This window comes from Rissa tridactyla, chromosome 2 (assembly GCF_028500815.1).
Source record: "Rissa tridactyla isolate bRisTri1 chromosome 2, bRisTri1.patW.cur.20221130, whole genome shotgun sequence".
Classification (NCBI taxonomy): Eukaryota; Metazoa; Chordata; class Aves; order Charadriiformes; family Laridae; genus Rissa; species Rissa tridactyla.
In genome coordinates this window covers 88,316,083-88,341,584 of record NC_071467.1, presented here as the reverse complement: position 1 = coordinate 88,341,584, position 25,502 = coordinate 88,316,083, and positions in this window count along the sequence as shown.

Sequence of the window (25,502 nt, the reverse complement as noted above, 5' to 3'; positions counted from 1 at the left end):
TGACAAACTGAAGAAAGACTTTATTGGCTGGTAGGATTAATCATGGGGCAACAGCAGCCACAGCAGCCACTGCAGAAAACCGTATAAATTAGGATTATGATGAGGCTGAGAAGCAAATGACTAATAAATGACAAAGGTAAAGAAATATGCCAAATCTTCCAGAAGGTGAGGACTGAGAAAATAAAATCTGCAACTGCTTCAGGGACTTAACCTTTCAAAAGAGACTTGCATGACACAGAAGGTTGGTGTCACCTTGACTTCTGATCCGTATGTCTTGTTTTGAACAAAGAAGAGCAGCTGTACCAATGCACGTGAAGGAGACGGGGAAGGGAGAAAAGCTGAAGTGGTCCAGCCATTGTGTACAGAATTGAAAGGAACAGCAACAAAGTCATAATACGAAAGATGGATAAAAAAGTTCTGGTGGAAGTAGTAGGGCATGCATTTTTCATGTCGGAGACTTTTTGTTCAGTCCGAGACCAGTATTCCACCATTTTTAAGAGCAGAAGGACTTCTTGAGGGACTCTGAAAAGAGCCTTTTTTTTTTTTACAAACCTCTCCTGTTTATATTATTCATATTTACTAATGATTATTTAGAGGTATGTTTTGCATACAGCTCCAGAAAACTTTGGAATCGCTGTTGAATGTTGGTACTATAAACCGTAATAAGCCTGCTGCAGCCCCGGCAGCAAACTGTGCCTCACCACTCTGAACTAAACCACAAGAGCAAGTTAATGTTTGCCTAATCGAAAATCTGTCCTTTGATGGACCAATCCTGTGCTTCTTCTAAAAAGAAATACACAGCTATATTACATTCAAATACAGTATACTGGTCCCAGATAAACTATTCATGAGCATGTTGAGAAAGAGTTAAAGGTAACACAGTTGGCATAGAGGCAAGGACTGGGAAGGGGGTTGCTTTTTAGGCTTGCGTGTTGCTAAGGAGCAGAAATACCCCCAAGTCCTGCATCAGGGAGCCTGTTGGTCTATAGACAAATGTCCTGGACAGTCCAGCAGATACTCTCAGGATTTTTAGAAAAAAATGCATGCGGTTCTTTTGCTCAAGATACTTTTCAATGCCAGCATGCAGATCCATGGAGATAATTTCTGTGTGCAGTTAGGTAGCGGAGAGACCATAAAAATTCTTTTAACACTCTCAGGATAAGAATTGCAGCCTTAACCACATCATCTGTAGTAAGATCCTTAAGTTGTTCCCTACCAAGATACCCATAGTTTTGGACTCCTCTTAGAAGCATCTCTCCCTGTGGCTGGGAAATAAGATCACCACACAGGCTACAATCCCTGAAGCTTCACAACACTTCCAAAGTAAAAAGAACTAAAAACCTGTGATCTTCTACGTATCAGTAAAAAAATTGTTACAAGCAACCAAGTATTGAGGGGAAACAGAAATGTAGATGACTTTCATCATTATTTTGTCCCTTGGAACAATCATTTTACCGTTCCTGATCAGTGCCTTTGTCAGGAACCTTTCACAGGCATTCAAAGACTGACTCAGATCAGGAAGCGCAAAAAGAAAACTGTGAGTGAGCAATGAGGAACTGGGAGGATCCAACACTGGAGAGGAACAGAAGACCTGCGGCAGAAGGACCAGAGGACTGAAAGACGCAGAGAGGACAGTGCCCTATGACACCATGCATCTGCAAAATGGTGCAGACAATTGCATAAATTGACCCAAAATTCTCTCTGTCACTTCCAACGAGGTTGCAACAACCTTTTGTGCTGCTGTATATGTTTTCCAGGACAGTAAACAATAGAACCCATGTCTTTAACAACTCCATGCTGGACAAGCAGAGAATAAAATGAAGTATGGCAAATCTTTAAGGACTAAAGCCTCCATAAGCAGCTTGCACTCTCCTCACACTGATTTTTTTAATTTTTTTTTTTAATTCCAGGAAAATATTGTTCAATATTTTTCATATTTTTTAACTTGTCAACAGAACTTTTTTAGCACAAAGATAAATCCCTTTGTTCCTTTTCAAAGGTCTTTTAGTATGTTAAAAGATTTTTCAAATATTTTTGTCATCTGTCTAATAGGCTGCATGTTTTTCATGGAGTAATTGAGATTCATTCCTTTTATTTACCTTTTTGCATGCAATGAAAATGTTAAAAATACACAATGCATGCAATATGTAATGTTATACGTTAAAATATTATCCAGGTTTTCCTCTTGAAGAACTGTCAACAGTACTGTGTATGTGACTGATATTTATCATTCAGGCTGCACAAAAAATAAAAATATTTTTTTCATAGCACACCACTTAGTGATTTTTTAAAAGCACATCTTAGTCTAACAGCTTGACAGCTGACTTTAACAAAATGCCCTCATTGGAGATCACTCTGTCTATGTCCAACTGTCATCTCCCTGACAAGGCACCCCTCTAAAGACACTGAAGCATGTGGAAATGCCAGGAGTATTGGCCTTCATGAGATCTAGACTACCACAAGGTCTTCCCCAAAGAAAGATCTTTGCCACAAGAGCCACACTAAAGATACACTGAGAAAAACTATAAGGGACTGTGAACTTAAAACCCCACAGAATCTCAGGATCCAGAAATATTTTTTTTTTTCCTGGAAGCAAGCAAACAACAATATGAGCATGATAGCCAGATTTGCAGTATGCAGCATGTAGAGATATATAAGGTAGGAAGTGTAAGGTGGCAAAACTTGCTGTTTTAGATATAGGCGCAGACAGTAGACACAGCCTAGGTGTTATTCTTTGGTACACCTGCAAATGTTAACAGTTTTTTTGGACTGGAGACAATAGTGTTAATATTCCTTCTGACAACGTCTTTATATGTGATCTATAGTGTTGTATTGTGTTAGAAGATGTAAAGCACTTCTCCACAAGCTTTTTTGCAAGTTGAACTGGTTCAGCAGCGTCCAGAGAAGCAGAGTCTAATTTTTCATTCTTGCCCCTACATCTATTCCCTATAGCATGATCATGACATACTGCAGATCTGTGTTAGGTATCACTGTTTTTCCATCTCTGGAATACTCTCGATTACTTTAATAATTAAAGTAAAAAAAAAATTACTTCTGAGTTTTACAGATGCTGTCAGTAAGGGATGGAGGAACAGATGACTGGCCAACATCCTTTGAAAGGGAACAGTGAGACAGCTTGCTTCCTGCATTACACTGACAGACCCTTACTCCTGACTATCACATGTTTCAATTTTGGTACGCTTAATCCCTGTGTGATAATTGCACTCCTTTCCCCGTGTTTTTTTTCCTAGGAAGATTAAGGCTTTCAGAACAAAAAAAAAAAAAAAAAGAAAAGCCCTCAATCATACACCAAATCAAAACCAAAATAAAATTAAACCATTTATACATGACATTGATTTTTCTTTTTCTCAGATTGCATGGCCATTTCATATCTTCTTTTTATTCCTCTGTCCTTTTTTGGCACAATCAACTGCGTAATAAAAAGGTTGCTAACTAAGAGTCTGTGTTTCATAGTCCCTAGTGTGCAATCAAAGCTTGAAACCGGAGGTGTGTTGCCAGCTGCACCACTAATTTCTTGCTGTGTGCCTCAAGCCAAGGCTGCTCTGAATGTCTGTGGTAACCACCGAAGTAGCAGTGAGCAGAGGCAGAAACAAGAGACAGAGAACTGTCTTTCTCCAGGCAGGAAATGGCAGCGCTTTTCAGGTTTCATATAATTCACACAGAAACTGATACCTTTATGGGAATTATAAAATACCGGGGACTGGATATTAAGCATCTTTCCACGGGACTGAAAAGATAAGACCTAGGCCAGGTCTGCGTGGGCCAAAATCTGTCATTATTTAGTAGTTGTTCAGTGCTCTGTGATAAATTCATTTGATTCATTAAAGTACTATTAAACAATAACTTTCTCTGGTAGTTTAAGGAGAGATAGAGAGAGATCTAAGGTTAAGATAAACCAAGCAGCATATTTTTTTTAAAGGAATTAGAAATTGGAAGTGTCCCTAATTCTTTATGTATAAATTTCAGGCTATCATTCTCAATTGAACTTCATTAGTACTTCACTTTATTGAGAAAATTTTTTGGTTTGGATTCAAAATCTTCCTTGGAATATTGAAAATGAATATATTATTTTTCTTTGTTATCTTGGCCCACCATTTTTATAGGTGGTTAGTTTTGGGTTACGTAATGTTCTCTAACACAGGAAGCTCAGTCCAGAGATAGCCAAAATAGGAAGCTGAGTGGGGTGCCTGAGACTGGAGATTATGAGATTTTGCACAGGATTATGTACAGTTTTGTTTCCTTTCTTTTTTTTTTTCTCTCTCCCCCGCCCCCTTTTCATTTTATGTTGCAGAAAATCTTATATAACAATCTTGCGAGAAAGGCAGTTCATACTTACCTTCGTTCCCTGAAAGTTTTGTGCCACAAGTTCTGTATCTGGATACCCGTAGACTGATCTTTGAGACGCTGGCAGATCTCTGGTCAATGAGGAAACTGGTTCAGAAAATAAAATTCGAAGGGGACAGTCTTATATTTTCCCAGGTGTCAGTCAAGAAAAATGCTGCTCTTCTTTTTTTTTATTGTAACTTTTATTTTATTTTTAAATTTAAGTCTCTGCCAACTTTCTCTTCCTTTTCTTACCCATCGTTTAATGAAGGTAACCATCAAATTCTGCTCCAACTTACAGACAGGTTTACACCTTTGACTAATTACAGGATTTGTGAAAAAAATTGTCATAGCTTTAAAGCACTAATGCCCCTGTCTTGAGACCCTTCCTTTCTGTTTTGCTTATCTAGAGAAGACTTACACTATGTGCTTGGAAGCACAATGTCCTTTTACTTTTCTTTACCTTGTGAGAGTCTAACTAAACACTTCCAATTACAGTAATTTCGAGTTGCCCTGTTCAGGCCATATGGAACTAGAGTATTGTGTCCTTGCAGGAGCACATTATTAATTCTTACTTGAGTACTTTCCCTCCATTCCAGCAAGGCAAATACTGCAATTTCCTCACACCGTGTAATATCAGGTTGCTCGTATGACTAAAATCTGTAATACATCTTTAAGAAAATAAGACCATCGGAGATACAGCCTTATATAGAAAGAACATCCACAATCTTTGGAAAGTACCATACCCATTGCTGAAAATATGTGCATTTTTTTAAGAGCTTATGGCTGGTTTTGGTCAGAAAAAAAAAAAATAAAAAAATGAGCAAGATAGCCATCTACAATAGCACCATCTGCTGGTCCTCATAATTTGGTAAAAATTGACAGCCTCTGACTGAAAACCATACTGCTCATCGTGGACACTGTTTACGTAGACTTAGTTTTAGGGACCTGCCAGTATGAATGGAAAATTTTGCAGTAAAAAGCAGCTCATTCTAGTTCATAATTACTTTCTTTTTGCAGAGTGGCCAAGAGTTGGCAGGAGTTCAAATTTCTTTTAATACTAGGCTGTGAGGTTTAAAATAAGAATGACTGTCTCCTGCTTGCATTTTACCTTACCTTAAGATTAAAAATAAGACCTTTAAGGTATAGTGTGTGATGCATGCCATTTTTCTGGAAGGGTATTTATATCGTGTAACTTTTCAGAATGTTTTCCCTTGAAATGGAAGATACATATTACAAAAACAGAGATTAGTTCTTATTTTGGAATTCATTTCCATTGATTAAACTCAAATGATATTTTCAAGGCTGAGTAAAAGACAAAATCAGACTAGCTGAGTATGACAGAGAAAAGCTTTACAAATGGAAAGAAAAATAATGAGGTGAAACCTTAGTGTTACAAAACTTCATTATCAGCATCCTTTAAAAAAAAGCAGAGAAGGATGTTGGGTTGTCTTCAGACCAATCGTATAGCTCCTCAACTGTGGCTAAAGTTAAGAGAGAGAACCAAACACAGAATGTCTACATATCAAATAATGAAAGAAAGCATATAAAGAATTTGTAAAGCAAAATAGTTTGCAAATACAAGTGTGGGTTAGCCAATAACAACCTCTTCAGCCATCAAGAAGTCTTTCTTCTGGACTCTATTCACTTTTTTGCAACAAAGGAAAAAAGCTAAAATTCGTTTAGCATTGGACCTTCTACCAATACTCAGACTGCTTGCTTGTAGATTTCTTTTTAAATCTCACAAAAAAGAGTTTTCCCACAAGACCTGCAGTATTTCCCAGTTTGTGTCAGATAACCCCCAGAACAGTCTCCTGTTCTGTTACTGAATTTTGGGTTCGTTCACAGAAGCAAATCAGAATGGAGCTGAATGATGCGTTTCAGACAATTATTTATTCACCAGGATTGTGTAAACTAAAATGGAGGGCTTCAAGAAGTCCTGTGCATGAAGTGGAATTATTCAGTGAGGTTTAGCCAAAATGAGCAAAATGTGTCAGGAATGGTGAAAGTTTGTTTCAGTACTTTTGAAAGATTTGTTTTTCACACAACAGTAATAAAAGCCAAGGAAATGAAGGATTAGCTACATCAAATTAGTACCACTGATGACAAAGGGTAAGGAAGTGACCTGCAGAAGGTCTCCAAGGAAACCACTGGCAGAACCAGAAACTGAGGACAACTTATAGTGTCACACTCCAGTTGCTATTATTTAGACTATGGAAAAGGTCACTGAATTTCTTCAAGGCTTAAATATTTCTTCAATATACTCTCCAAGAAAAATATACTTGATTCTTATTAGTAGATGACAGGGTTGTAATAAAAGCACAGATATATACTGACCCATGTGCCAAACAGAAACCAGATACTATAGGTTTCCCTTTTTATTAAAAATTAATTCAACTCAGTCTCCATTTGCCCAGGACTTAGGACACACAACTCCATGGAGGGATTTTGCATGCATGAAGGTCCTGCAACTTTTGACATCTTTTAATTTGTTAGGAACTCATATTTATTTGCTATTAGAGCATGTAGCACACCTCTAGCACTTCACCAAATTTTTTTAAAGACCACTAGCACAAGAGGGATGTTTCATGGACCTTGTCAAAACGACTTAAAAAAATAATGTGTTCAATTAAAAAAAAGTCATACTGGAACTACAAGTTTTCTCAGAAACATGCAGTTTTGGTCAAAATCTCAAAAGGAAGTATTTTATTTAGACTTTACCTTCTTTTTAAACAATAATCAGGCAGAATTTTTAGTCAAAACACAAGAAAGAGAAGCCTGAGCAATCAGTATTGTTGTCATCAAGATTGTAATTTGTGAGATCCATGCTCAAGTTCATGCTTTTATTATTATTATTCAAATATTTTTCCCGTGCAGACAGAGCAGAAGGCCATGTAAACATACCCTGTTTCATTTACATCCTATTCTTAATGATCAAATAATAGAGCCCAATAACTACATGATCATATGAAGTGGAACAGCTGTAGTACAAGTTGAAGAGAGAAGCTGAAGTCTTATTCTGTAGCCAAGTAGGAGGCTCAAGTGATTCCAGTAAATCCGAGGCATCCTTCTTCTTCCCCGTATTTCTTTCCACAAAGACATAAGCAAAGTTCATTTAAATGAAAATCAGACTAAAGCCAATGCTACAAACAAAGCATAATTTAGTACACAATTATTTTTCCCTGCTGTCTTGATTTTATACAGTAGTTATAGTAAAATAGTGCTTTCATAAACAGAGGTATGTACACATAAATTTGCTAATACTTTTTGTTCATTTTTCTCCATTTCCTCCAGCAGTCCAAAAAGATGCTTCTCTTCTTTCCTAAATTCTCTAATAGAATGAACCTACCAACATCCCTAGTCATTGAACACCAAAAATACTCTCTGACTTTCCTGAAATAGTGAAGTGACCACTACTTTAAACAGAAAGATTCGCCAAAAAAATGAGGCTGACATGTTTCTCTGTGATCCGTGCTAGGTATATTTCTTAGTATTTGTGCCATATCTGGATCATTTCTTGAGAAAATTATTGAAATAAGTGATGATGCATATAAGTGAGAATATTTGTTTATCATGTCAGAAAGTTCCACGGATACAGAAATCTTACAAGATCTGACATGATACAGATGTGAATTTGCTCACATTTTTTGTTCAGTTTTCTCCATTTCTCCCAAGAGTCCAAAAATACTTCTTGGTCCATGTAGCTCTTCTTACAATGCAAAGAATCTTCTAGAAGAAAACAAAGAATAGCTATACCTAAATGACTCACAGCGTAGCTGTATTTTATAATATGTTTAGATTAGCTTAGAATAAGCCTTATTAATTTAAATCATTTAGCTTTAACACAATATATGATTTACATTGCCAGCCAAACAGCCAAGAATGTGTTAAACATGCTTGTGATATTTCTGTCCTACTCAAAAGAAGTCTTGCCATCAGGATAAAGCAACACTTCGCTCCTCTATTCAGTGCCACTGTGTGGTTTATTTTTTGTGACACACATTTCATTTTACGTAAACTAGTTACAACACTGCCTGTAAAAGAAATCAATCTCATCAACTCAGAGGGGGCAATTTTTTCATCTCCAGTTTGACAGGAAAGGGTACTGCAAAATGAATTACTGGAGGAAAGATGTGAGGATTACTTCTAAGTACTTGCTGACATGTTCCTCTCAGATATCTTTTGGCACAGTTTCACTGGGAACAGACTCAAGCTTTACAGAAAAAGTGTTTACAGAGGATCAATAGTTAGTGTAAAAGATTTTACCAGAGCAACCTGTACCAAGCCTATAGTATTGTTGGTCCTACCACATGTAATAGTTTACTCTGCCAATAGGTGCTTCATGACTAATGGAGTCAGGAGAGTATAACGCTTTCACAAATGAAGATATTTAAGTATGGGATTTTCATCCCTTTTTGTTTGTTTGAAGCAAAGAAAGTTCAGGACTGTTGTTAGGTGATTATGATGTTGAGATGAGGATGTGGGGGATAACTACAAATGCGAATGAGCAATCTTCAGTGTGAGAACACTGAACTACAGGGGACATGCAAAAATCCTAAAATCCATACTCTTCATGTAAACTACATGCTACTCTACAATATGACTGGCTTCTTTGCCCATGCTACAGTTGGAGAATATATATTTTATACACGATTACTTCCTCAATATATGGATTCCTTCTCTGAGTGTGTTAACAGACATAAAAGCATCTTCTTTCTTTTGTGCATGTACATTTCTTATGCATGTACATAAAGGTGTAAACATCTACATATATGTATTTCTTATATTATTCACCTAAACCTCTGCATCCTTTGGGTATCTGAAATGCTCTAGTATAACGGATGAGAACATTAGGCAAAGTCTTTAAGCTTGGTATCATTTAATAGAAATCTTTATATGTTCCATTTATATTGTTTTATCTAGTCTATTTCACTAATTCATGAGGGAGAGTTCTGTTGTTAGGGCTGCTAACATAGAGAATGAGAGAGAAGAAGTACCCCTGAGTAAAAACCTTATTAACAGCTATTCAGTGAATTTAATTCTTTCTGGAACACTGCCACCAATTACTTTTTGGCATGCTGACTTACACAGTATTTTATACCAGCAGTTGCGATGTGTACACACCATCAGAATTACCCTAATTGGGTGAGCATTTTGGAAGTTTCAGCCTGGCCTGACCTGAGCTCACATGGGCTAGAGAAATGAGAAGACAAAAAAAAGAGTGAAACTTGATGTCAATGTTATTCGTAAGAAGGGTCACACAGTCTGTCCACCCTCCCTGAACTGTGAAGATTTTGTTTCCCTTCTCTCTCTGTCACGTTTTAAGACTAGAGTTTCTTATTTAATATAAATAAGATTTAATTTCAAGGAAAATAAAAGACTCATCATGGAACATTCTCAGTGGTCTTGTAGTGAATGATCCAGCAAAAGCAACATGCATGTAGAAGGACTGAGAGGCATTTGTGTGGATTTTTAGACACAAAGTACTCATTTTACACATGAAGCACCCATGAAGTATTTTCAAAACTCCAGTAAGACTATTTTCATTCAGAAGAGGTTACTTCTGTAATAATTCTTAGTGCAGGCCAGCAGGGAAATTGTTGAGTTCAGCCACCTGTTTTTCTGACAATAACCAATATCATATAGGGAAGAAACAACAACGACAAGCGGAAATGGCCTCAAGTTGCACCAGGGGAGGTTTAGATTGGATATTAGGAAATTTTTCTACACCCGAAGGGTTATCAAGCATTGGAACAGGCTCCCCAGGGAAGTGGTGGAATCGTCATCCCTGGAGGCATTTAAAAGATGGGTAGACATGGTGCTGAGGGACATGGTTTAGTGATGGTTTTTGTCAGAGTTAGGTTGACGGTTGGACTTGATGATCTGAAAAGTCCCTTCCAACCTAGGCAATCCTATGATTCTATGAACAATGTACAATTGTGGACTAAGACAGTGAGGAAGTTTTTCTTCATCCTAAACATCTAATGTCTGGAATGCAGCCTAATTTTTATAGACTTATTTACATTGCCTTTTCTATTGTAAGCATAGATGTTCTTGTTGTCCCTTAATATATTAGGCTGTTTGAATCCCATTGAGCCCTGACCTAAAAGATAACTTGTGGAACAAATTATCTCAAGCTAATGATGAACTGTGTATAAATTTATTTCCTTTTAATTCATTTGAAAGGGGTTGCCTTTCAGTCTTATAGACCATTACATCAAGTTAATAAAGGTGCTGCCCCTACATGATAAATTATTTTGAACACTTCTCTGCTTTACTTTTTATTGTCTTTTCTCTGACACTATAAATGTAAAATGTTTTTTCTCTTTAAATGCTGCTTGATTTTGTCAAGTATATATATATATACAAGAATGTATAATGTGCACATTCAAGAGTAGATGAAACATTGAGATCCATACGTCAGTTGCATAACTTAAAAACAAGAAACTTGCTCTATTTAATTAAAGGCAAAACAATTTTATTTCTCATTAAGATCATTGTTAATTACCTTTATAAAAGGTCATTGTTAGTCTTACTATGTAGTTTCTCAAAAAATGTTTATGTGAATCTTAGGTCAGTGTACCAAGAACTGATTACAAACAAAAATACATATCAAAAATTCTCTCTCGGTTTTCATGATCCACTGTTTCTGATGTGAATTGATTTCAAAAATAAAATTGAATTTGTTTTCCTTGTTTTCCAAGCTATCTTTCCCAGGTATGAAGGCCATTACAAAAACTAAGACTACAGAGGATTTTATGAAAAGATAAATTAACTGCAATTGTTTATTTCAAGTAACCAAAATGAGAAAAGTCTGTGCCTTCTTCATGCTGGGTACCACAGAATGCAGTGAAGGCTCACAAGTGAATTGAGTGCAGGTACCCAATTCTTACCCAAGCCATACTTTCTTTATAAATTTTTGGCCTATTACTTAACATATAGAATACTACAGGTCTAAGAAAGAATACTCTCCTGAGCACTGAATGAATAGTAAAAAACAACACTTGTCCCACAGTGCTCACAGACTGAATAGGGCTCACAATTGAAAAGCTTTGCTTGAGAAACTGGAGTAAAGATACTGAAGTGCTAACAAAAATTATATCATTCAATCAGCTGAAAGGGAAAGAATTTGAGAGGAGGTTCACTGCAAAAAAAATGCTACAAAACAATATTGTCTAGAAGAAATTTTAAATTCAGACACGCATAGACTACACTCACTATTCTCAGTGAGACTTGTCTGCCTGTTGCAGAGAGCAGACTTCATCTTTAGCAACTTAGGCACAGTTCCGAAGTGATGCTTTGTACGTTGCACAAAGCTTACATTATTCCTAGGTTGACAAAAATAACAGACAAGATTCTCCCCTGCCCTCCTTGGCTTTCTGCCATTATACCCATTACTGAAACAAATTGTCCAATCCTCATTATAAGGATGAGGTCATGTCTTGTGAAGGAGTTTTGGGGCTCATTTTCTGAGTGAATCAGGAATGTATAGCTCACTTGAGGCATGCTCCAAAATCCAGTGAAATCAGAGGGACCATGTAATGAACGTCGGATTAAGCCCTGTATCTCTTACCAGTTAAGAAGAAAGAGATACACTCTTTTAGCCCCATACTTAAAAGCAGCATCAAATGTCTTACCCATGAGTTATTGCAAGTAGAGGATATAAGACAATACATAAGGGGAACAGAAATCAGAGAACATAAAATATTTGCTAATTTTATGATAGGGACAACAGAATTAAGTTTTGCCTTCTATGAGGCCCCCTACACTTGCTAACATTCAAAATAATGAAGCATTTTCAAATTAAAGATCAGGAACTGAAGTATTGAAAATATATAGAGTTGAAAGCCCTATTAAAATCTCCACCCTCAGCTAATAAAATGTTCTTTACTTTCAGTTTCAGCAAGAGGAAAAGCTTTTTATCCTACAGACAATACCAAAATAAACAGATTTCAAATATGATGTAACATTTTATAGAACAGTGAATTCAGTAAAACAATGTGCTAAGGTTAAGGAATTTACCTTATGTTCCTAACAAAGGAACAAATAATGGTAACAACAACAAATTCAAAGAAGTGATCTGGAAGTGAGCTATTAGAAAGTTTCTCAGAAAAACTTGGAAAAAGGTTATTTGAATCAAAAACTTGAGAACCGAGTCAGAAACTCAAACACAAATAAATATTTGTATTCCACTTCTGAAGTTTTCTATCTGTTTGCACTGACAAAGATAAAGTTCTCAGTGGAAAAAAACATGGCTGGTTTGTTGAGCCTGTGTATTTTCTGTTTTCAAATGTCCCATCTACAAGACATCAAATAAACAATACATGACATCTACCTTCAGTGTAGATGTAAGTCCAGCATTTTATAGCAAGAACAAATTTAGCTGCAAACACTGTCAGATACTTTGGTCAAAACTAAAGCTGACTGAAAGCTGCAAATATATTTTTAGGAGAAAAGAAAGGAAAATTAAAGGTGGCTTTACTCTAAATAGATAGAAATCACAGGTTGGTTTTTTTTTCCCAAATAGTATATAATATTATAAAATGATTAATTTCAATACAGCAAATACTTACAGTTAAAGCATTCATGTGTGTATACATGCGCATACATATCCATGAATATATATGTATGCATCTATAGAAATTTGTTCTCATTTGCATACTCACATTGAACATGATAGTGAGATAAATGGCCCTGACTATAAATGAGAATGAGACCTTATGTTTTGCAGAGAGCGGATCACTACCTTAACGTAACATTGTCATACTGGACAAACTGAAATGCACAAAAGCACATGGGTGAATTATTCTTTTAGGAAGGAGGAGGCACAAGGATCAGATCTCAGGGAAGCGCCTCAGGTCAAAATCCTTAGTCTACATGGAGAATGTAAAGCTCTTCTGTTTCTGTGGCGCTGCTTTGCACTTGCACTCAGGGCAGGATTTATGAGAAAATGACAGAGTCCTTCAAAGGTTCTGGCTTGCCTTTTAGGTTTCTTTCCTTTGGCATTCTCCCGTAAACAACATAACACTGTAAAGACTCTCTCTCCCTTCTGACAAAACAGATGAAAGGCTTTTTTTTTTTTTGTGGAATGTTTGGTTTAAAAACAAAAATAAAATCAATTCTATCTAGAAACAACAAGTAAAAAGGCTTGAATACCAGGGGCCTTAATCTCCATTTCATCACTGTCTGTAAATATTTACTTACAAACCTTTGCCACAGACAGTGGCATTTGGGTGAAGGTAAATATTGACTTCTGGTCTATAAACCACTATATTAGACATGATAATATATCTAGAGAATCTCAGCTCCAAAATCTTGTGAGATCTTCTACATTGTCACATTGTGAATATAAATCTGACTGGGTACTTTTCAATTTATAGTCAGCCTAAGCCTCAGGTGCACTCAATTTAGGCTCAGCACAGCCAAAAACAGTGTAAGAGAATGAAATCTTTAAGTCGTATGTCAGCTTCTCTAACCTTTTGATATCCAAGACTTTTAAATGTCCTCCTGTATAATCCAGGGCAGCCTAAAGTCTCACCTACTTTCAATTACACAAACTTCAGGGACTGCCCAGAAGCCGGGCAGTATCAAAAATCCTGACCTGTTTTTTCTTGCCAGAATAGTTGATAGGAGAGCTGGGAACCCCATAAGAAAGGCCATGCAGAAAAAAAGACACAGATGAGTCAAACCCTTGAGTAAAGTAGTAGAAGGTTCAAGGGTAAGAAATGTACAATAAGGATAAGTAGTATGCCTACATCTCATATTTCACTTGATAACACTACGAAACTACTAAGAATAAAGATTTAGAAAGCAGATTAGATGGCTTATCGGTATAAGCAATCACAGGGACTGACTTTGAAAACCATCAGCTAAAATATTACCCTTCCCTTTCTTCAAACCAACCAGACTCATGCAATCATTGTCCTACAGTGAACCTGACAATGAATCGTTATTCATTCGTTATTAGTTCTCATATGGCTCATTATTGTGTTATTTATAATGTAATAGTGCATAATTTTTATGACAAGGGTACAGAGCATTGTACTGTTTATGCCATGATAACAAGGAGATTTTGTTAAAAGTACAGAAAATAAAAGCAAATTTCAAATTTTCTAATATCAAGGCTTGCACCTATTTAAAACCAGATGAAGCAATAAATGGAATTTGTCTGAAAGTTTTGTCAATTTTCTGGAATCTTTATGAGAACCTGTAATTGGAATTAGGTTAATCTACAATAAAGGTCTTGTCTAAAGTTCAAGGGAAAATATGTGACTCTTTCTATTGCAGGAGAGACTGCCTTGAGAAAAAATGTTGATCATCTCATATAAATAATTCCAGACAAAGTAGAAAAGACTAAGGAACCTGCAACTGCTAATGCTTTTACTTCTACAGTCCACTACTACACCTGCCCCTCACCTCACCAACAAAACAGGAAGGTGAAAGAGGCAGTTTCTTTAGCTGGATAACTTGCCTGTTAGGACACGTTAATGGTTTTCTTCTAACTGGAATACACATGCCACAGTGACCTATTTATGCGCTATTGCCCACATTACAATGATATCTGAATTTCTCCATGGTATATGAGTAACTTATTTCAACTCATGGTGTGAATGAGAAAATTCCCAATACCTCCTTTAATACCCAGAATGTATTCCAGGTAGTCTGCCTGACTATGTCTATCCAAGTACAATGGAAAAAATGATGCTATTTTCTCCAAAAATTTTCATGTGCATCTATCCGAGGTCAGTAAATTTCATGGAGTGTGAGGTCACAACCATCAGTAACAATACTAAAAATGATTAAATCATTTAATAGCAGCTCTCCCGCACGGGTAGCCAGGAGCAATCTTCTGTAGTCTTATGTTCCAGTCACAAAGTTCAAAGTAGCACTAGCAATTACTCTCCTAGCTTGAATGGTAAATTGTTGCATCCTTTCTGTGAAGAAACACTTTATGCTGTTAGATGTAATTGTTTGTGATAATTCAAAGAGTAATAGTCTCCTGACTTGACAGCAAATGAGATGGTTTCCAATAAGTAAAATTGTACCTCTATATATGAAACAACGTCTTCTGAGTGGGCTATCTAATATAAACATACTTTTATTTTTCCAATTCCAAAGTTTCTTTAAAATTCACTTTCAGTCATCCACATTCCTAGGCAAATTTCACATTTCTGCACTATTGAGCAAGTTTAAGGATTAAGATCTTTTTAATTCAAAACTTCTTTTCTATATAATTTACTTTCTGGGTGTAGGGAGAGTCATCATTTTAGACTACATGTTTTATTCTGAATAATTCAGCTATGGTCCTTTGTGTTTATCAGTAGCTGACTTCAAGGTTAACATGTTAAGTGTAGATACTCAAATGTATGTGCATGTATAGGATGTGCTCATTAAGAACTAATGTTAGAAAACATAAGTACATTCTATTATGTATTTGATCAATCAAAATTTCATTTATAACATTGAGTCCTTTTTTTTTTCTTTCCATGTAGGATTGCACGTTTTCTCATCCAGTACTTTATGTCAAAATTATGACTATCTAGAAGTAGTAACTGTCAGGGAATTATTTTCAAATTAATTTTCAGATGAATGTAGAAGGAATAATTTCTGCAGTGAAATTGTTTGTTCATGAACTTTTTGGACATATGCATGTTTTAACATCATACCTCCAGATTGTCAAGAAAATATAATATCATAAAGAGTAATACCCAATTTATTTTTATTTATGAAGATGATGTCATGATTTAATTTTTTTTATAGGTTATATTTGAAGAGACTTGGAATTATCACTAAGACAATATTTCACAGTGGAAACAAAACCACCAACAATTTAAAGTTTTCTGAAGTTAAACCCATATTTGCATATCGAATTATTGGCATACCAACATTAGTTGACTCTCCAGTGAAAGGGCAGATGAGACTGCTGGAGGGTAGCTTTAAAATATGCTCTGGTCATCTGTGCAGGTTTCATTTGAACATGGCAGTATTAATTCTGCTATTCAGTTAAAATGAGAATAATTACCATAGCAACCACAGAAATATATGTGGCATATAGTATGTTGCCTGCAAGATACATAAAAGTTCATAGAATAGAATCATAGAATCATAGAATCATAGAATTGTTGAGGTTGGAAGGGACCTTTAAGATCATCGAGTCCAACCTTTAGCCTACCCTGACAAGAGCCACTTCTAAACCATGTCCCTAAGCGCCCCATCTACCCTTTTTTTAAACACCTCCAGGGATGGTGAATCCACCACCTCCCTGGGCAGCCTATTCCAATGTTTAATAACCCTTTCAGTGAAAAAATGTTTCCTAATATCCAATCTAAACCTCCCCTGACGTAACTTGAACCCGTTTCCTCTCGTCCTATCACTTGTCACCAGGGAGAAGAGGTCAGACCCCATCTCTCTACAACCTCCTTTCAGGTAGTTGTAGAGGGTGATAAGGTCTCCCCTCAGCCTCCTCTTCTCCAGGCTAAACAACCCCAGCTCCCTCAGTCGTTCTTCATAAGGTTTGTCCTCCAGATCCCTCACCAGCTTTGTAGCCCTTCTCTGGACACGCTCCAACACCTCAATGTCCCTCTTGTAGCGAGGGGCCCAAAACTGAACGCAGTACTCGAGGTGGGGCCTCACCAGTGCCGAGTACAGGGGGATGATCACTTCCCTAGTCCGGCTCACCACACTATTCCTGATACAGGCTAGGATGCTGTTGGCCTTCTTGGCCACCTGGGCACACTGCTGGCTCCTATTCAGCTGGCTGTCAACCAACACCCCCAGGTCCTTTTCTGCCGGGCTGCTTCTGAGCCACTCTGCCCCAATCCTGTAGCGCCGCATGGGGTTGTTGTGACCCAAGTGCAGGACCCGGCACTCGGCCTTGTTGAACCTCATACCATTGGTCTCAGCCCATCGGTCCAGCCTGTCCAGATCCCTCTGCAGAGCCAACCTACTCTCAAGCAGATCAACACGCCCGCCCAGTTTAGTGTCATCTGTGAACTTACTGAGGGTGCATTCGATCCCTTCATCCAGATCATTGATAAAGATATTAAAGAGAACCGGCCCCAGCACCGAGGAGAAATTCCTTGGAGAATTTAATTACTCTCAGTTGGGTTTGAGGTGATCTACAATACTCTGTTAAATACAATAAGAAAATCCACATATTTTAATTTTTCTCAGCAGATACTAGTTACTATTTCTAACTGTACTTAAATATTAACTGAGCTGGCTCCATTATACTTGTGACTGACTATTACTTTTTATTGGTAGAGCTTTTAGGCTTACCCCTAAAGAAAGGCAGACAAGATTAATTCATTCCCAAACTAATACAAAAGAGAGGAGAAACCTCCATCACTGTTATGGGATTCCTTATTAGAAAAATATTTTCCTAATCTCTGACTGTTAAGGTCTTTCTTGTACTCTGAAGCAAGAGGGTTTTCTATCCTTTCATAAATTCTCTCCTTTCTAGTCTGGATCTTGCACCACTAAAGTCACAGGAAACCCATTCAGTTCAATTGTTGCAGGGTCAACCACTTAATCCTTACTATTATACATTTGTATATTCTTGTTATCCATGTAAATGTTAAATCCTGTTTTCTATCCTGATAAGCTCTTGGCCTCAGCAATACCTTGAGGCAATGAGTTCCCAAAGCTACTTGTGTGAGAATGTACTTCCTTTTATCAGCCATAAAGTTGTTGCATTTCAATTTCCCTAAATGTCTAGTATTGCAAGCGGAGGTGAAGGGACACACTTGTTTTAATTTTTCTCTGCACTACATTAATTTATCCCCTTCTACCTTTTCCACTCCCATTTGCCCTCTTTCTTAAGTAAACAGTTCAACCCTTTTCAGTCATAAAGAGGCAGAATTTTGAGCGCCTACTGAAAGTAGTGCTGAGTGATCTTGTTCTTGGTTTAATTGAACATTGGGTAGCAGGACTGCTACTTCCACATTTTGATCAAGTAATACAGCTTCTTAAGATGTTTTGTTTAATTTGATTTCAAAGTAAGTGTTAATTTAACTATTTTGAGAAAGATATTAAATGATTCTGATGTGCAGGAAATTTTTTCCACCAGCTAATCTTCCTAAAATGTATGTGAGAAAAATTTATGTAGACAAAAGACTTCAGAGTATAGAAGCAGACAAATAAATCAGAGGGAGTTGTGGACAGATTTATACATTTTATATATTTTAATTGCACTGGCACTTTCATTTTTCTGTAATTGCACTTTAATTGCATATATTTTTCTAAATTTAAAAAAGTAGTTAAAACAGCATTGTACGAGATGAAAAAATTTCTGGCACTTACTGCAGATGTTTTAAACAATTCATGTGTGGAGCAATTTCATAGTCCTATTATATAAGGCATTTAAAAATTGCACTTGAGTAATTCTGCCTGCAATCAGCAAAGATCCCATAATACTGTTTTTTAGTCATCAAAGAAAGCAAAGCTGAAATCTCTGAACTAAAAGAGACTATTTCTTCTGCCTTCTGGGAGGCCTTTTGAGGCTCTGAAGTTTTGAAAAGCATGTAACTTAGATGCCTCCTTCTGAATTTAGGGGACTAACTCAAGGAATTCTGCTTTCAGATATGGCTCACTGTTTGTTACTTTTGGATCCATTTTCATATGGTATCTGTATGAATTTTAAGCCCTTGAAACCAGAATTTCTGCTAGGTTTTGGTATGTGGCTAGTGCTTTGAATTCTTGTATGAGAAACACTTTACAACACATTATTTCTTCAAAATGTTGGACTTGAGTACCACTCCCACACGTAACGTGTGTCTTGCTTGGCAGTGACTACAGTTAATTTCTGGAACCTGAGACCACATATTATTTTAGAAAATTTCAGCCTTTGAATTCTACATAATTGCAATCTAGCAGGCTGCTAACGCTTCAGCAATTAATACTGCAATTAATATTATTTTTGTGGCCAGAAGCCATATTGAAGGTGAAGACTCATTTTGTACAAGGCATTAACATACTCTACAATTATCCTTGAAGGATTTGTTACTGAATTTAAAACCAGAGGGAAATTTGGCCATGTCAGACAAACCAAATGTCGTGGTTTTGGCCGGACTGGCCGATCAGAATGACAGATGGCCCTCCCCCCACTCTCTCCTCAGAGAGGAGAGGAAGAGATAAAGAGATTTACAAGTTTAGAAAAAGAACTAAACTACTTTAATTAAAATAATAAGAAAATAGTAAATAATAATAGAATAATAAAAATTAAAGGGAAAAATGTATACAATATATACAAAACTGTATCCAGCTCCCAGGATGATGATCGCGTCACCAGCAGGCACAGGGAAAGTCCCAGACTGGAGTCAGCAATGGAGAGGAGCTGAACTCCGGAACTAGAGTCAGGAGTGCTCGGATCGGGATCAAAGGCAGGCGAACAGACAGGGTCCTCCTCAGATGTCGGCCACTGAAGAAGGAGCGAGCCAGAGCAGCCTTGCCCCTTTGATCCCTCAGCTTTTATACTGAGCGTGATGCAGATGGGGTGGAATACCCTGTTGGTCAGTTTTGGGTCACCTGTCCCGTCTGCTCCTCCCTGCAGGTGGGACCGCTCTACGCTTCTCCACTTCTGACCCTCTAACGGGGCAAACAGTGAAGTTGGCTGACCTTGGTTGTCACAGCAATAAGTATAAGCAAGAGCCTCTGTGCATACCGTTCCTTAGTATAATCAGGTCTTACCACTCTGAGAGTGAACAGTTTCTGAACAATATGCTTTTAATTTCAGAGTTTAGTCAGTTAGAAGAGGCCCAACTAAAAAGTAAAATTACAAATCAGAAAATTGGTTCTGTTTTACCTCAAAGCAGGACACCAGAAAAAGATAGAGAAGATGAAAACAGCAAGTAGCATCTCTGCCTGAAATCTATTGCTGTATATCTATGGATTTCATTGTACCATCAATGTTTAAGCTAAACCTCTCAGTTAATTCTTCAGGAGTTCTGCTTAGAAGCAAGAAATTACAGTAGAGCTCTTCATGTTTGATTTTTGCTTTTTTTTTTGCTGGCATGCATCTTGATTTCCATAGTCCACGATGTTTTTATTAGTATGTAGATTATTTCCTCTGATCCCATAAACAGATGAACCATTATTTATACAGATTCAGTATTGTTGAACCAATAAACTGTTTATAGGCCATTGCTAATGAGAAGCAATTATTTGTAATTTTAGATTTTGAGATGTTTATAGAGACAGCTCAGTGTAATAAAGTATATGAAACTATTAAGTTACTCACAGCCCAGTGATGTGCACCATTAGTGACTGGCACAAAGGCAGTGCAAAAAAATACAGACAATTACAGCTGGGTAAGTAGTAAAACTAGAAAGTGAACTGAGAAACGTCCCTGATTCAATATATACAACAGTGAAATGAATTTCCCATCTTTGTTTTGTTTCTGCTCATGTAAAACTCTCCCTTGGCTTTAATAATGGAAATAAATGCTGGGGCAGAGAGCAAATGCTCCAAACACCTACATTTTTAAATATGAGTTATCTATACATTACCCTTTCCAAGCATAAACATAAAAAAGTAATGTGCAGTTTACTCTAGCTTAATATATAATAAATAATAACAGCAATACCATTTAGAACTTTTATAGCCCTTTTCATCTAGAAATCTCAAAGCAGCTTACACAAGGGGGATAGAAGAGTAGCTCTGGCATCAAAGAGGCTTTCAAACTCACACATCATCCATTTGACGAGTGTAAAGAACACGAAGTCTGAGTAATACGTTCATCCCATAGGTGAAGTTACAGCTAAATCTTGCATTAGTGCTATGTATTGAGTTTATTTTAGCAATAGTCTAAAAGAAGGAGAATTGCAGCACCGAAGCTATTAAGATACGCAAAACTGAAGGCCTAAAGGTTAGCATCCAGACTTCCACCAAAAAGCAGAAACTCAGTTCTTGGCTGGTAGAACATGCGTCATAATGCTTTGAGTATCGGTCCCATAGGTATCTCCACACCTTCACTGGGGGGTGAGGAATAGCACTAGGACTTGAAGTCTACCAGTTCTGACCGTACCTTGTGAAAGAATCAGACAAGGAATAAAGTAACAAAATTATTATCTTTACAGAAAACCTGTTTTTATGTGGACAATCAAAGGAAGAAGAAAGTAAGTTCAAAAAAATTCAGTAGAAGTTTTTGCAATGCAAAGTCTTAACAGAAAAACACACTTTTAGCAAAAATATATTATTCCAATCAACGTTTATCCGGGGATCCAGTGCTGTTCAAAAGAGCAATCCTCACCTCCACAGTTGTCCTTTATCTGCAATGTTTCTTCCTTCATCTCTTTTCTCAGTCTTTTGCACTAGAAAAATTGGACAGTATGAGGTTAATGAGGAAAAAATAGGACGAAAAGAAAGGAAAATCAAAATATTTCATACTGATTTTTGTTTTCTTTTTCATCTAGAATATTACCTGAAAATTAAAGTTTTTCACTGTTTTCACAAGCAAAAGTTTTCAGGAATAAGGATACACGGACAGCATATAGCACCCAGTATATTGTGGATGCTAGTGGAGACAAATCATCATTTGATATTTCTGTCACAAATACTTTCTCAACAATTGCATTGCTGGTGTTTCTGCCTCATGTCATTTAATGCTCCATCTGAGGCCTACATAATTGTTTAATAACAGAAAACAGTCAGGAAAGATCACCTGCAATTTCAATCTTGTTTCTTGTAAAAAGAAAAAAAAAGAAAAAAAAGAAAAAGAAAAAAAGCTACATTCTAGCAATTTATGGCACATTTTTCTATAATTTTCAGTTGATCTCTGTTTTGAAATACTGCTAGATAGAGAGCAGGTTATATATCAATGCTTCTTTGATCTCCTACATTTAATTGGGGACACCAACAAGATCTTTCATGTTTAGAGGCCAGCAATGAGTAAAAAGCAATGCTTCATGTAAAGCCTGACAAATTGTCTTTTCTTCTTTTTTTTCTTTTTTTTTTTTTTCTTTTTCTCCCCTATGGGTGGAAGACCAAGAAGTCTCTTTGCTGTCTGTCTTCTGTCTCAGAGATTTAAAAAACTGAAATTAATAGAAAAAGGAGAACCTTCATTCCTATAGCAAAGTGACTGGCCTGAATCTTTGCTGCTTTTTCTGGTGGAAGCTGGCAGATGTGCTAGTCTGCACATCCACTCAACCCACTCCACTTAATATAAAAGTAAGCAATATATTTTGTGGTTAAGGTAAAATGAAATTAATTCCTGTTCCAGAAGGCTACCTCCATATACAATGAAACACATTTTATGACAATCCAGTGCTTGAAATGCAAGGCATAGTACATCGAATATTTCCAAAGAGCAAGTGCAATGGAAAGGAAGACTTTTCTTGTACAATCACCTGTAGGCAACTCTGTGCTTGAACATCCTTTGTGCTTCAGTTAAGAATGAAATCAGAAGGGGCCTTCTGAGATGAAAAAAAGTTATTAATTTAAATTTAATTCCATCTGATACATTAAGATGTTACCAAACCTTTTAGGATTAGATTGTCTTGTGTCCTTCAGAGTTGTACAAAGGCATAAGAGAAATTAAGGAACTACTTTTTGCTATCTCTTCTTAGATCTTGGCATTGGATCTCTATGATGGTTTATACAGTGTTACATCCTAACACCAGGCAAGTGAAGGAGATGGTGGATATTAAATTTAAATGAATAGTCCTTATTTGCAGCAGATGGAACCTTGCCACATAAAGATGTACTGGGGAAGAAACCCACTATTGTACAGTCGCCTCTTTATTGTGACCTTTTTTCACTTCTGCAACAATTCTCAGTATTTTGACCTTACTTGAGAGCTATTTTAAATGATTGCTGAAATGAACAGCATATGTTTAAAGTGAGTGACTGGTTGACTAGGTAATTAGCAATGTCTGTTTTCCTTCAAGCTCTGAGATATTGGTATGCAGTCATTTGTGCTGCATTGGATTGCTCTTCTAGCACGTAAACACAAACTGTGGAATTCACTTTTTAGAATAATTTTTTAAAAAGAGTTAAAGGAACACCAGAAAACTGTCCATAATCTCCTCCTTCAGTGTAAACTTTTGTCGAAGAAGCAAGATGGCCACATTCTGCTTGAACAGAATTTAGCTCTTGAAGCCTACTGTTGTTGATTAAGCAACAGTTCCTGCTAAAGCAAAAAGGCCTTAGTGGTTATATGGGCTATTTGGAAATTGACCTTTTTTTACCTAGTAATCATCAAATCTGATTGATGGGTTGTATTTTCATCGTATCTATTACTAATAAGCTTCTTTTTATCTGTCTATTTAGAATGATTACATCTTTAAAGCAGGTTAATTTAAAAGGTCACCTTATCAAACATTTTGCTATTGACTAAAATCTGCAGTCAGCCAATTATGCGTCATTTATGTGGCTGCCTACCTGCTGTCTTATGATTGCCCATAAGCTTTTGTCTGAAACACCTGACCGTGTTTAGAAATGTGGCAATATCTAAATATACACAATCCTGAATATCTTTGCTTCTAACTTAGATCACATTGATTTCAGGCCACAGGAAGCTGGTGGGTTTGATTTCATATCAAATGTAATGGGTTAGATTCTATACTGACTAAAGTAAAAACAAATGGATGAAATAAGGCGAAGCGTTCACTCACATTTTAAATTTCTAGTAAGAAAACAGACAAACCACCACTTACAGCTTTTTGATGTAGCATCAATGAAATCAACTAGAAAAACTATCACTGACTTCAAAAAAGTCATGGATTAGTTCCAAAAGGATTTCTTTTTAACTGTCTGAAGACTCCCCAGCTTTTCAAACCATTTCAGGTAGAATGTAGGCCAAGTCCCAATGATTCAAGTGAAAAATAACTATTGGTATAAAGGCAATGAACGTCATCTCTTTCTCTTTTTTGTTTTGTGGCAGGATGGAGCTCACTGGATGAGCAGGAAAATGAGTGATTCCATGTTACCATGCCCACACTGCAAGCTTTTCCTGACACTTAAGTAATTCACGTGTATTAGATTATCAGAAGTTAAAACTGTCTTGCATTTCAAGCTTAAAATGAAAAGCCATTGGGCAACGTAATAACCTGTTCAGTTGTGGTTTCTAAGTTTGAAAACCAGACCTTTGAATCCTGAGATAAAGATGAAGTATGGCTATTCTATTACTGGTATGCAAAGATCATCACCTTGCAAATGACAGTGGTTTGTCATAATCTAGGACAATAATAGGAGACAACAGAAACATTTTGTGAGTGTATTGCAAATGAAAGAGTTTCTCATGATGGATGAACAACAAAGCAGCATTAGTTTATACTTGCTTAAAGCATCTGATAGATTCAAAGTTCTTAGAGGAAAGAGATCACTGTCTGGATTCCTTCGTATCACAGTATACAGGATCTATTTGTACTTCATCTCAGCCTGCCTATAGCATTTTGTGAGATACAGATAGATGTATTTCATCCATCTCTTAAGGCAAGCATGGAAAGAAAACTGAGAAAGCACTGCAACACTGTATAACAAATTAGCATGAGGCGTGAGGTAATGTAAAACTTCATCAGCCATCTAAATATGCAAATTTAATCACCTGTGTTGGATTTTTTTGTGTGTTTGATAGAAGAACTGAAATCCTATTTCTCTGAATAGCTTCTTAGAGAATCTTTCAAAACTCTGAAAGCAGTTCATCAGGCAGCAGCTTTGGGGAACAGATACCAGCATGTTCAATGATAGAAGAAGGCACAGATGATATGCCAGAAATATTCCCCCTCATATACGCAACCCACATTCTTCTACAAGCACAGAGAGTTTATCACCCTGAATGCAATTACAGGTTTTAAATGTATTTTTACGCTACCAAATCAAGAATAAAGCTACTGTATGAAACTAAATTACAATATTAAATATCCTTATTTCCTTTTAGTTTCACATTGTTAAGAAGATGAACTTCTTTTATTATTATTATTGTTATTTAAAATATACAGCAAACTGAACCTTGGGAATAAAACACAGCACAATCTCCTTGGACAGATCTTTTTTGATTACTGAAGAGCTCTGGTGCAAATTAACTACAGATTTTATTGTAGTTCCAAAATTTGGAAAGCTGTCAATATCATTAGGTCTTACCATCAGTTTGAATAAAGACTGAAATATGCAAAGGAGTAGGAAAAAATCCAAGCCTTCCCATTTCAAGAGAGATCCCAGTT